Raw genomic sequence first — 11,738 nt, forward strand, 5'->3', positions numbered from 1 at the left:
GGATATTTATTCCCACTGTGTATTTGTTACAGTAACATGTGTGGAGGCGCATAACCAGAGCTATTTTCATTTATTAGTGTTGTGATCCACTAATAAATCCTTTTGTGTTTTCTGTTTGTCTTGGACTCTTTCGGTTCCTGGTTGCACTTCCTTGTTTTGTTCTGTTACCGTAGTTTCTGTTTTGTTCCACCTGCGTCTTGTTCCCTGACTGACGCGCACCTGGGATTATTGATTTCTTCCTTATTTAAGCCTGCCTTCTCCCTTCGTTCGATCTTGGTCTTTTGTTTGCGGTAAGCAACCATCACGTTTGTTCCTTGTTCCAGTCCGTGTGCTCAAAGTTACCTTAGCTTCCCATGCACTCAGCACGTTGACCTTTTCTGCTTCCTGACTCGGTGCTAGTTTTAGCATTAGCTTCCCGTGGGTTTTCTTTTGTAGATTTTGTGTCCGTTACTATATTTTATATTAAATCAAGCCCATCCATCCATCTTCTTCCGCTTATCCGAGGTCAGGTCGCGGGGGCAACAGCCTAAGCAGGGCAACCCAGACTTCCCTCTCCCCAGCCACTTCGTCTAGCTCTTCCCGGGGGATCCCGAGGCGTTCCCAGGCCAGCCGGGAGACATAGTCTTCCCAACGTGTCCTGGGTCTTCCCCGTGGCCTCCTACCGGTTGGACGTGCCCTAAACACCTCCCTAGGGAGGCGTTCGGGTGGCATCCTGACCAGATGCCCGAACCACCTCATCTGGCTCCTCTCGATGTGGAGTAGCAGCGGCTTTACTTTGAGTTCCTCCCGGATGACAGAGCTTCTCACCCTATCTCTAAGGTACCCGTGATCGTATCCTTTAGGTCATGACCCAAAGCTCATGACCATAAGTGAGGATGGGAACGTAGATCGACCGGATCGGTACAACGTCCGCATGTCGATCTCACGATCCACTCTTCCCCCACTTGTGAACAAGACTCATAGGTACTTGAACTCCTCCACTTGGGGCAGGGTCTCCTCCCCAACCCGGAGATGGCATTCCACCCTTTTCCGGGCAAGAACCATGGACTCGGACTTAGAGGTGCTGATTCTCATTCCGGTCGCTTCACACTCGGCTGCGAACCGATCCAGTGAGAGCTGAAGATCCCGGTCGGATGAAGCCATCAGGACCACATCATCTGCAAAAAGCAGAGACCTAATCCCGCGGCCACCAAACCGGAACCCCTCAACGCTTTGACTGCGCCTAGAAATTCTGTCCATAAAATCGGTGACAAAGGACAGCCTTGGCGGAGTCCAACCCTCACTGGAAAAGTGTTCGACTTACTGCCGGCAATGCGGACCAAGCTCTGGCACTGATCATACAGGGAGCGGACTGTCACAATAAGACAGTCCGATACCCCATACTTTCTGAGCACTCCCCACAGGACTTCCCGAGGGACACTGTCGAATTTCTTCTACAAGTCCACAAAGCACATGTAGACTGGTTGGGCAAACTCCCATGCACCCTCAAGAACCCTGCCCAGAGTATAGAGAATATATTTACATGGGGTATAAATCAAGCCCTTACCTGCAATTCCTGTCCGACTGGTCCTTAGCATCTTGGGGTTGAACAAAACGTGCATCACTATGTGACAGTTGCTGGGAATTGGACAGTTCCTGAGTGATATTTTCCTTTCTTGACTGCACAGTCTTGTCAATATATTCCCGATCTGTGGAAGTTGTTTCCTTGCTGGCTTGCAATATTTATAATTTCCCTTTGTTCTCCTTCTCCCACATAAAATGTGTTTGGACTTCTCCCTCCTCCTCGGGCAGTGTCATTTTCTAATTTGGATTTCTGCTGCCGGCTTCGCCGCCGCACTAACACCAAGAACAAAGAAGTTTTTTAAACAGCATCCTTCATATTAGTCATTTCCATTTCATTGTCGGTAAAAGCAAGTCTGGCTAATTAGATGTGTTTGTCTGTGGACAGCCTTTGCAATATTCTGTATATTATAATTATACTAATATTGTAGCTTTGCCCAAAAACCACTATTTTTTTAAAGCATATTTTTTTTAACAAAATTGTTCCTAATTACACTTTGCCATGCATTAAAATTGCTAAACAAACTACAAATAGCAGTGCTACACTAGTATTGGCCGCTAGAGCAGCACACTGTTCAGTATCTATGTGTATGTGTCTGTGTGTGTGTGTGTGTGTGTGTGTGTGTGTGTGTGTGTGTGTGTGTGTGTGTGTCAGAGATGCCATAATAAGTCAGAGTACTGTTTCCTGCGTCATGGTGTAGCACTCTGGTGGCTAGCTTACGTTTGTACACTAATATATTTCCCAGCAGGGGGCGCCTCCTTTTTCTTGCTGTTCTTACCCTGCGTGTGTGTGTGTGTGTGTGTCAGAGATGCCATAATAAGTCAGAGTACTGTTTCCTGCGTCATGGTGTAGCACTCTGGTGGCTAGCTTACGTTTGTACAATAATATATTTCCCAGCAGGGGGCGCCTCCTTTTTCTTGCTGTTCTTACCCTGTGTGTGTGTGTGTGTGTGTGTGTGTGTGTGTGTGTGTGTGTGTGTGTGTGTGTGTGTGTGTGTGTGTGCGTTTGTCAAAGTGACATATGGGGACATTTTTATGAAATTTCACCTTACATATGAGGACCTGTTGAAATATGGGGACATTTTCCATGTCCCCATATTTCCCGCAATGCTATCGTGTTCTAGACCCTCCCAGCATGTTCCCAGACCAAAAATCTCTAAAGTCTTCATTTGTCAAATTTTCAGAAAAAGTGTGTGAAAGTGTGTTTAATGTTTTTGCTCACTTTCGATTTTGCCCCTAGTGGCCATCTTTGCTATTATGACACACACACACACACACTTGTCCTCATATGTCATATGTCCTCATATGTCGTGTGGGGCAGAAACTCACACACTCCAACATTTTGAAAAACATATAATCATTACAGCAATGAACATACTTTTGAAATCTAAATCAAATAACACATTTTCAACTGATCTGATGATCTCAACCTTTTTTATGTTAGTTTTATCTATTCATTTGGTTTATCTGGAGAGGATTTGGGCTAGACAATCAATAATAAAGGGATTATGGTGATGATTTAATCGGTTTGATTCAGTATTTTACTGTATTGGGCTTTTTTCTATTCTGTTGTCTAAAATACAATGCCACACAATAATTACTTTAAATGTGCCTGAAAAAAAACCTTCAACCTTGATTGAGACAAAGGCGATAATTCAAATGGAATTCAAACTACATACAGTATTTAATATTTTCAAATGGTTACAATAGCACATGATTTTGGTATTTTTATCTTTGGGACAAATTTTGGATTCAATTGGGGATTGTTTTTGGAGGTATTCACTTCACATTGTGTTCAAGATGGTTACTTCCGCCCACTCTGAAGAGTCTCGGCGTCTGATTGGTCCAATTTTCAGTTAGGCGCCGCCTGATTGGCCGTTGGATGATGTCTGATCCTAACAGAGGGCTAAATCACTAGTTAATTATTTTCCTCATGGAAGTTATACAGCTCACGTATCACACTTAATATTGAATATATATAAAAAGGGTTTTCCAAAAGGACCATTTATAATCAAAATACAAAACTTCACACACGATTTTGAGCACAACAGAGCGCTCAGTGAACAGCACTTCCGGGACCTGCATCACCGGAGGGGGACATCTATCTTGGTCACAAACCATCTTTGACAGTCTTCGACAGCATGGTTGAATCAGGTGAGCATAAAATGGAGTTTAACGTAATTAAATAGACCAATGTTTTTTAACATAGGAAAATAGTTCATTGTAAACAACAGTTAAATGTTTGTTGTTATTAATTGCAATCAGATTTGATTTTATGAGGTCAAATTAAGCATTTCAATTCTGGGCCAAGGCCAAGGCATTTAAATTTTTTTTTTTAAAGTTGCATGGAAGATTATAAGTAGCAGTGATTGTCACACACACACTAGGTGTGGTGAAATTATTCTCTGCATTTGACCCATCACCCTTGATCACTATGCTAGTAAACCTTTTCTTAATTTTAAACAAGACAGACTAGAGTTCTTCAAATTGTTTATACTTTTTCTCAAATACAAATATTTCAAGCTGATAAGCACTGTCGAGTAGGCATGTTACTGATATTGTTACATTAGTACTTTGTTTGAGAAGCTTCATGTCTGCACTGATTCTAAATTTAACAGTTTTTGAAGGGTTTGGTTCTTTGTTTTATTTCTGTGTCACTGACTTTTTTCATTTTTATGTGTGGATTTGTTAGGCGCATCAACACATGATATAGACATCGTGCCCAAAAGAAGAGCGAGACGTAATCCTGAGGCTGAAGCTACCGCGTTTATTTGATCTGGATGTGACAAGTCTTGTTTTAAGGCCCAGTGGATCAATGATTGGAAAGGTATGTCTTGTTATGTATCATATCAATTGTAACTGTATCAACATCTCATTTGGATCATTTCCTTACAGTCTAATAGAGGTTGTATTATATGGCTTTAATTAGAAGTGTTTGGAATAACAGCGTTCCACGTCCCAAGAGCTAGCTTCTGTAGCCGAGGATCGGACCGCCAAGTGCCCTGCCTTCGGCTGCCGCCCAGTTCACAATGCACCCGACCTCTATGGCCCCTCGGAGTCTTGTTCACGAGTGGGGGAAGAGTGGATCGTGAGATCGACAGGCGGATCGGTGTGGGGTCTTCGGTAATGCGGACGTTGTATCGATCCGTTGTGGTGAAGAAGGAGCTGAGCCGGAAGGCAAAGCTCTCAATTTACCGGTCGATCTACGTTCCCATCCTCACCTATGGTCATGAGCTTTGGGTCATGACCGAAAGGATAAGATCACGGGTACAAGCGGCCCAAATGAGTTTCCTCCACCGGGTAGGGGTGCTCTCCCTTAGAGATAGGGTGAGAAGCTCTGCCATCCGGGAGGAACTCAAAGTAAAGCCGCTGCTCCTCCACATGGAGAGGAGCCAGATGAGGTGGTTCGGGCATCTGGTCAGGATGCCACCCGAACGCCTCCCTAGGGAGGTGTTTAGGGCACGTCCAACCGGTAGGAGGCCACGGGGAAGACCCAGGACACGTTGGGAAGACTATGTCTCCCGGCTGGCCTGGGAACGCCTCGGGATCCCCCGGGAAGAGCTAGACGAAGTGGCTGGGGAGAGGGAAGTCTGGGCTTCCCTGCTTAGGCTGCTGCCACCGCGACCCCACCTCGGAAAAGCGGAAGATGATGGATGGATGGATGGATGGTATAACAGCGGTATATGAAAACGATGTTACTAATGCTGTTACTTTTACCGGTAACGAGTAAGCTAATAACTTTTATGTACGCTACAACGCTGTTACGATGCGTTTTATGTAATGTGGCATGCTACAATTTTTTATGTGATTGTATGTCAACAAGACAGCGTTAGAAGCACAAAAGGGTTAGTGCAGGTAATATCTTTTTACTAATGAAAGCAACCCCCGGAAGTAATTACGAACACGATATCAAATAGAAAGAGGCCTCATCCACACACAAACAAAAACATTCAACAGAACTATCTTAACTGCCACTGCTAAGCTAAAAAATACAGCTGAACTATTCTGCTATGTCTGGGCGCTGACGTCCCACTTGGCAAAAGGCACAGCTTTTTAAAGGCACACACACACTCTGCTCTCATGAAATGTCTCTCAACTGCATATGCTAGATATTTAAAACTTTTCTTTTTCAAGTAACACATTAATTACAAACCCTGTTTCCATATGAGTTGGGAAATTGTGTTAGATGTAAATCCAAACGGAATAATTTTTTTTACTAATAATAATTAACTTAGAATTTCATGGCTGCAATACGTGCCAAAGTAGTTGGGAAAGGGCATGTTCACCACTGTGTTACATCACCTTTTCTTTCAACAACACTCAATAACCGTTTGGGAACTGAGGAAACTAATTGTTGAAGCTTGGAAGGTGGAATTCTTTCCCATTCTTGTTTTATGTAGAGCTTCAGTCTCCTCTGTCGTAGTTTACGCTTCATAATGCACCACACATTTTTGATAGGACTGCAGGCCGGCCAGGAAAGTACCTGCACTCTTTTTTTATGAAGCTGAACACGTGCTGAATGTGGCTTGGCATTGTCTTGCTGAAATAAGCAGGGGCGTACATGAAAAAGTCGGCGCTTAAATGGCAGCAAATGTTGTTCCAAACAGATGGGTAACTTACAGATGTGTAAGTTACCCATGCCTTGGGCACTAATGCACCCCCATACCATCACAGATGCTGGCTTTTGAACTTTGCGTCGATAACATTCTGGATGGTTCGCTTCCCCTTTGGTCCGGATGAAACGTGTCCAATATTTCCAAAATTAATTTGAAATGTGGGCTCGTTAGACCACAGAACACCTTTCCACTTTGCATCAGCCCATCTTAGATGATCTCGGGCCCAGAGAAGCCGGCGGCGTTTCTGGATGTTGATAATTGGCTTTCGCTTTGCATAATAGAGCTTTAACTTGCACTTACAGATATAGCAACAAACTGTATTTAGTGACAGTGGTTTTCTGAAGTGTTCCTGAATTCATGTGGTGATATCCTTTAGAGATTGATGTCGGTTTTTGATACAGTGCCGTCTGAGGGATCGAAGGTCACAGTTATTCAATGTTGGTTTCCAGACATGCTGCTTACGTGGAGTGATTTCTCCGGATTCTCTGAACCTTTTGATGATATCATGGAGCGTAGATGTTGAAATCCCTAAATTTCTTACAATTGCACTTTGAGAAAGGTTGTTTTTAAACTGTTTGACTATTTGCTCACGCAGTTGTGGACAAAGGGGTGTACCTCGCCCCATCCTTTCCTGTGAAAGACTGAGCATTTTTTGGGAAGCTGTTTTTATACCCAATCATGGCACCCACCTGTTCCAAATTAGCCTTCACACCTGTGGGATGTCCCAAATAAGTGTTTGATGAGCATTTCTTAACTTTAGCAGTATTTATTGCCACCTTTCCCAACTTGTTTGTTGCGTGTTGCTGGCATCAATTTCTAAAGTTAATGATTATTTGCACCAAAAAAATGTTTATCAGTTTGAACATCAAATATCAATCAATCAATCAATGTTTACTTATATAGCCCTAAATCACTAGTGTCTCAAAGGGCTGCACAAACCACTGCGACATCCTCGGTAGGCCCACATAAGGGCAAGGAAAACTCACACCCAGTGGGACGTCGGTGACAATGATGACTATGAGAACCTTAGAGAGGAGGAAAGCAATGGATGTCGAGCGGGTCTAACATGATACTGTGAAAGTTCAATCCACAATGGATCCAACACAGTCGCAAGAGTCCAGTCCAAAGCGGATCCAACACAGCAGCGAGAGTCCCGTTCACAGCGGAGCCAGCAGGAAACCATCCCAAGCGGAGGCGGATCAGCATCGCAGAGATGTCCCCAGCCGATACACAGGCAAACATATGTTGTCTTTGTAGCATATTCAACTGAATATGGGTTGAAAATGATTTGCAAATCATTGTATTCTGTTTATATTTACATCTAACACAATTTCCCAACTCATATGGAAACGGGGTTTGTACTTAATTTAATAATTATTTACATTTATGAAAGAGTAATTCTGTTTGTAATAGAATTTTTAGTCATGTAACGACTATTATTATTGCTTTTTAAAACAGATATTCCAAACATTGTTAATTGATAAACTGTTTTATCAGGATATGGTGTATTTGCTCTTGCATCAATTTAAAAAGGTTCTTTTGTGGTCGAGTACCGAGGGAAGTTCATCTCAAGACATGAGCGGGACAAGAGACAGAAACCCTCTATAAATATCTTTACTATTTATCTGGCATTATATGCTCATAATGTTAACAACAAAAAGTGCTGATAATGTTATAATTAATAAGTTCTAACATTATTTTTATGTGTTTTGTTGCAGACACCAACTGTTGATGTTCTATCTCAACATTCTCCAGACTCATGTGACCGATAAACCGACTTCATCCCTCCAACAGGTTATTACTTGACTATTTTACTATCCACCCATCCATCCATTTTCTACTACCTGTCCCTTTTTTGGGTTGGCGGGGTGTGCTTGAGCCTATCTGAGCTGCATTCGGGCGGAAGGCGGAGTACACCCTGGACAAGTCGCCACCTCATTACACGGCCAACACAAATAGACAACATTTACACTCACATTCACACACTAGGGCCAATTTAGTGTTGCCAATCAACCTATCCCCAGGTGCATGTCTTTGGAGGTAAGATGAAGCCGGAGTACCCGGAGGGAACCCACGCAGTCACGGGGAGAACATGCAAACTCCACACAGAAAGATCACGAGCCCAGGATTTAACTCAGGACTACTCAGGACCTTCGATTTGTGACGCACATGCACTTACCGCGGTCCCACCGTGCTGCCCTATATCTGCTAAAAACTTGACACAACCTATACTTCAAAAGACATTTAATCCTTTTAACCTCTCACAGATCAGTTTATATGACAACATTTTTTAAGCGTACATCCATGTTAGTCTGTGGAATTTACAACTCATGTTTAGCAAAACAGGAGATGTTACAGGTCAGCAACATGAATTCTATATGTGATCACTTGTCATGTACTCATATTGTTTGAACTAAAAAAGACTTCAGTGTGTTTCATATAAGGTCCTCATATTTTTCTGAACCACATTAGTGTGTGTTACAATGTTTAATTCAAAGCTTTAAAATGAGTGTTTCAATCCAGGTCCTCATATTTTCTGAACCACATTTTAGTGAATGTTACATTCTTAAATAATAGTCTAAGAGCTAAAACGCTATAATAATCTTTACTGTTTATGTAGAATTATATGCTCAGAATATTATCAACCAAAAGTGGTTGTTAATGTTATAATTAATTAGTTCTGACATTATATTTTTGTGTTTTGTTGCAGACACCAACTGTTGGGGTTCTATCTCAACATTTTCCAGATTCAGATGTGAGCGATAAACCGACTTCATCCCTCCAACAGGTTATTACAAGTCTATTTTTACTGTATCTGCTCTAAATGTGACCCAACCTATATTTTGAAAGACATTTATTAATTTTAATCTCTCACAGATCAGTTTATATGACAACATTTTCGTAAGAGTACATAAATGTTAGTCAGTAAGGAGTTTGGAACTCATGTTTAGCAAAACAGGAGATGTTACAAGTCAACAACATACATTCTACATGTGACCCCTCGTCATGTCCTTATATTGTTTGAACCAAGAAAGACTTAGGTGTGTTTCATATAAGGTCCTCATATTTTCTAAACCAGATTAGTGTGTGTTACAATGTTAATGTCCAAGCTTTAAAATGTGTGTCTCAATTCAGGTCCTCATATTTTCTGAACCAGATTTTAGTGTGTTTTATATTCTTAATTAATTGTCTAAGAGCTGAAACTCTGTAATAATCTTTACTATTTATCTGGCATTGTATGCTCAGAGTTTTATCCACAAAAAGTGCTGATAATGTTATAATTAATTAGTTATGACATTATATTTTTGTGTTTTGTTGCAGAAACCAACTGTTGAGGTTCCATCTCAACATTCTCCAGATTCAGATGTGAGCCATTAACTGACTTCATCCCTCCAACAGGTTATTACATGTCTATTTTTACTATATCTGCTCTAAATTTGACCCAACCTATATTTTGAAAGACATTTATTTATTTTAATCTCTCACAGATCAGTTTATATGACAACTTTTTCGCAAGGGTACATCCATGTTAGTCAGTAGAAAGTTTAGAACTCATGTTTAGCAAAACAGGAGATGTTACAAGTCAACAACATAAATTTTACATGTGAGCACTCGTCATGTCCTTATATTGTTTGAAGCAAGAAAGACTTAGGTGTGTTTCATATAAGGTCCTCATATTTTCTGAACCAGAAAATGTGTGTTACAATGTTAATGTCAAAGCTTTAAAATGAGTGTCTCAATTCAGGTCCTCATATTTTCTGAACCAGATTTTTGTGTGTGTTACATTCTTAATGAATTGTCTAAGAGCTGAAACTCTGTAATAATCTTTACCCTTTATCTGGCATTGTATGCTCAGATTTTTATCAACAAAAAGTGGTGAGAATGTTATAATTAATTAGTTATGACATTATATTTTTGTGTTTTGTTGCAGAAACCAACTGTTGAGGTTCTATCTCAACATTCTCTAGATTCAGATGACAGCCATAAACCGACTTCATCCCTCCAACAGGTTATTACATGTCTATTTTTACTATATCTGCTCTAAATTTGACCCAACCTATATTTTGAAAGACATTTATTAATTTTAATCTCTCACAGATCAGTTTATATGACAACATTTTCGTAAGGGTACATCCATGTTAGTCAGTAGGGAGTTTGGAACTCATGTTTAGCAAAACAGGAGATGTTACAAGTCAACAACATAAATTCTACATGTGAGCACTCGTCATGTCCTCATATTGTTTGAACCAAGAAAGTGTGTTTCATATAAGGTCCTCATATTTTCTGAACCAGATTAGTGTGTGTTAAAATGTTAATGTCAAAGCTTTAAAATGAGTGTTTCAATTCAGAAAATGCAGTGCCTCTTGTTTACAGCCGGTTTTTGCAGCGCTGTTTTCATTGATCAAAGTATTTTTTCGGTGGTCGTGTTTTTGGTACATAACTTGTAAATAGTGCGCAAATAATAGGCTATATTTATATAAATACATTCAAACCCCGTTTCCATATGAGTTGGGAAATTGTGTTAGATGTACATATAAACAGGATACAATGATTTGCAAATAATTTTCAACCCCAATTCTGTTGAATATGCTACAAAGACAACATATTTGATGTTAAAACTGCTAAACATTTTTTTTGCAAAGAATTTAGGGATTTTACCATCTACGGTCCGTAAAATTATCAAAAGGTTCAGAGAATCTGGAGAAATCACTGCACGTAAGCGATGTACTGCATTAAAAACCGACATCAGTGTGTAAAAGATATCACCACATGGGCTCAGAAATACTTCAGAAAACCACTGTCAGTTACTACAGTTGGTTGCTACATCTGTAAATGCAAGTTAAAACTCTACTATGCAAAGCAAATGCCATTTATCAACAAGACAGAGGAACGCCGCGGGCTTCGCTGGGCCCGAGCTCATCTAGGATGGACTGATGCAAAGTGGAAAAGTGTTCTGTGGTCTGACGAGTCCACATTTCAAATTATATATGGAAATTGTGGACGTGGTGTTCTCCGGAACAAAGAGGAAAATAACCATCCGGCGCAAAGTTCAAAAGCCAGCATGTGTGATGGTATGGGGGTGTATTAGTGCCCAAGGCATGGGTAACTTACACATCTGAGAAGGCACCATTAATGCTGAATGGTCCATACAGGTTTTGGAGCAACATATGTTGTCATCCAAGCAACATTATCATGGACGCCCCTGCTTATTTCAGCAAAACAATGCCAAGCCACGTGTTACAACAGCGTGTCTTCGTAGTAAAAGAGTGCGGGTACTTTCCTGGCCCGCCTGCAGTCCAGACATGTCTCCCATCGAAAATGTGTAGCGCATTATGAAGCGTAAAACACGACAACTTAAGCTTTACATCAAGCAAGAATGGTAAAGAATTCCACTTTCAAAGCTTCAACAATTAGTTTCCTCAGTTCCCAAACGTTTATTGAGTGTTGTTAAAAGAAAATGTGATGTAACACAGTGGTGAACATGCCCTTTCCCAACTACTTTGGCACGTGTTGCAGCCATGAAATTCAAAGTTAATTATTATTTGCAAAAAAAAAAAAGTT

At 40.9% G+C, this 11,738-nt stretch overlaps 1 long non-coding RNA gene across 3 annotated transcripts in view; it reads left to right on the forward strand.

Annotated features, from left to right (window-relative positions):
* The first annotated feature begins 2,504 nt into the window (after positions 1-2,504).
* LOC133561047 (uncharacterized) overlaps positions 2,505-11,738 on the forward strand; it is a 10,693-nt gene continuing 1,459 nt past the window's right edge. Inside the window, exons 1-5 of one of the 3 annotated variants that reach the window (XR_009808560.1) lie at positions 2,505-4,387; positions 7,895-7,970; positions 8,887-8,964; positions 9,498-9,575; positions 10,108-10,185. This is a non-coding gene — a long non-coding RNA (uncharacterized LOC133561047). Of the gene's footprint in view, positions 4,388-7,174; positions 8,965-9,497; positions 9,576-10,107; positions 10,186-11,738 lie in introns of those variants that run through there. The other 2 variants (XR_009808559.1, XR_009808558.1) reach the window with 2 other exon arrangements.

This window comes from Nerophis ophidion, linkage group LG10 (assembly GCF_033978795.1).
Source record: "Nerophis ophidion isolate RoL-2023_Sa linkage group LG10, RoL_Noph_v1.0, whole genome shotgun sequence".
Lineage (NCBI taxonomy): Eukaryota > Metazoa > Chordata > Actinopteri > Syngnathiformes > Syngnathidae > Nerophis > Nerophis ophidion.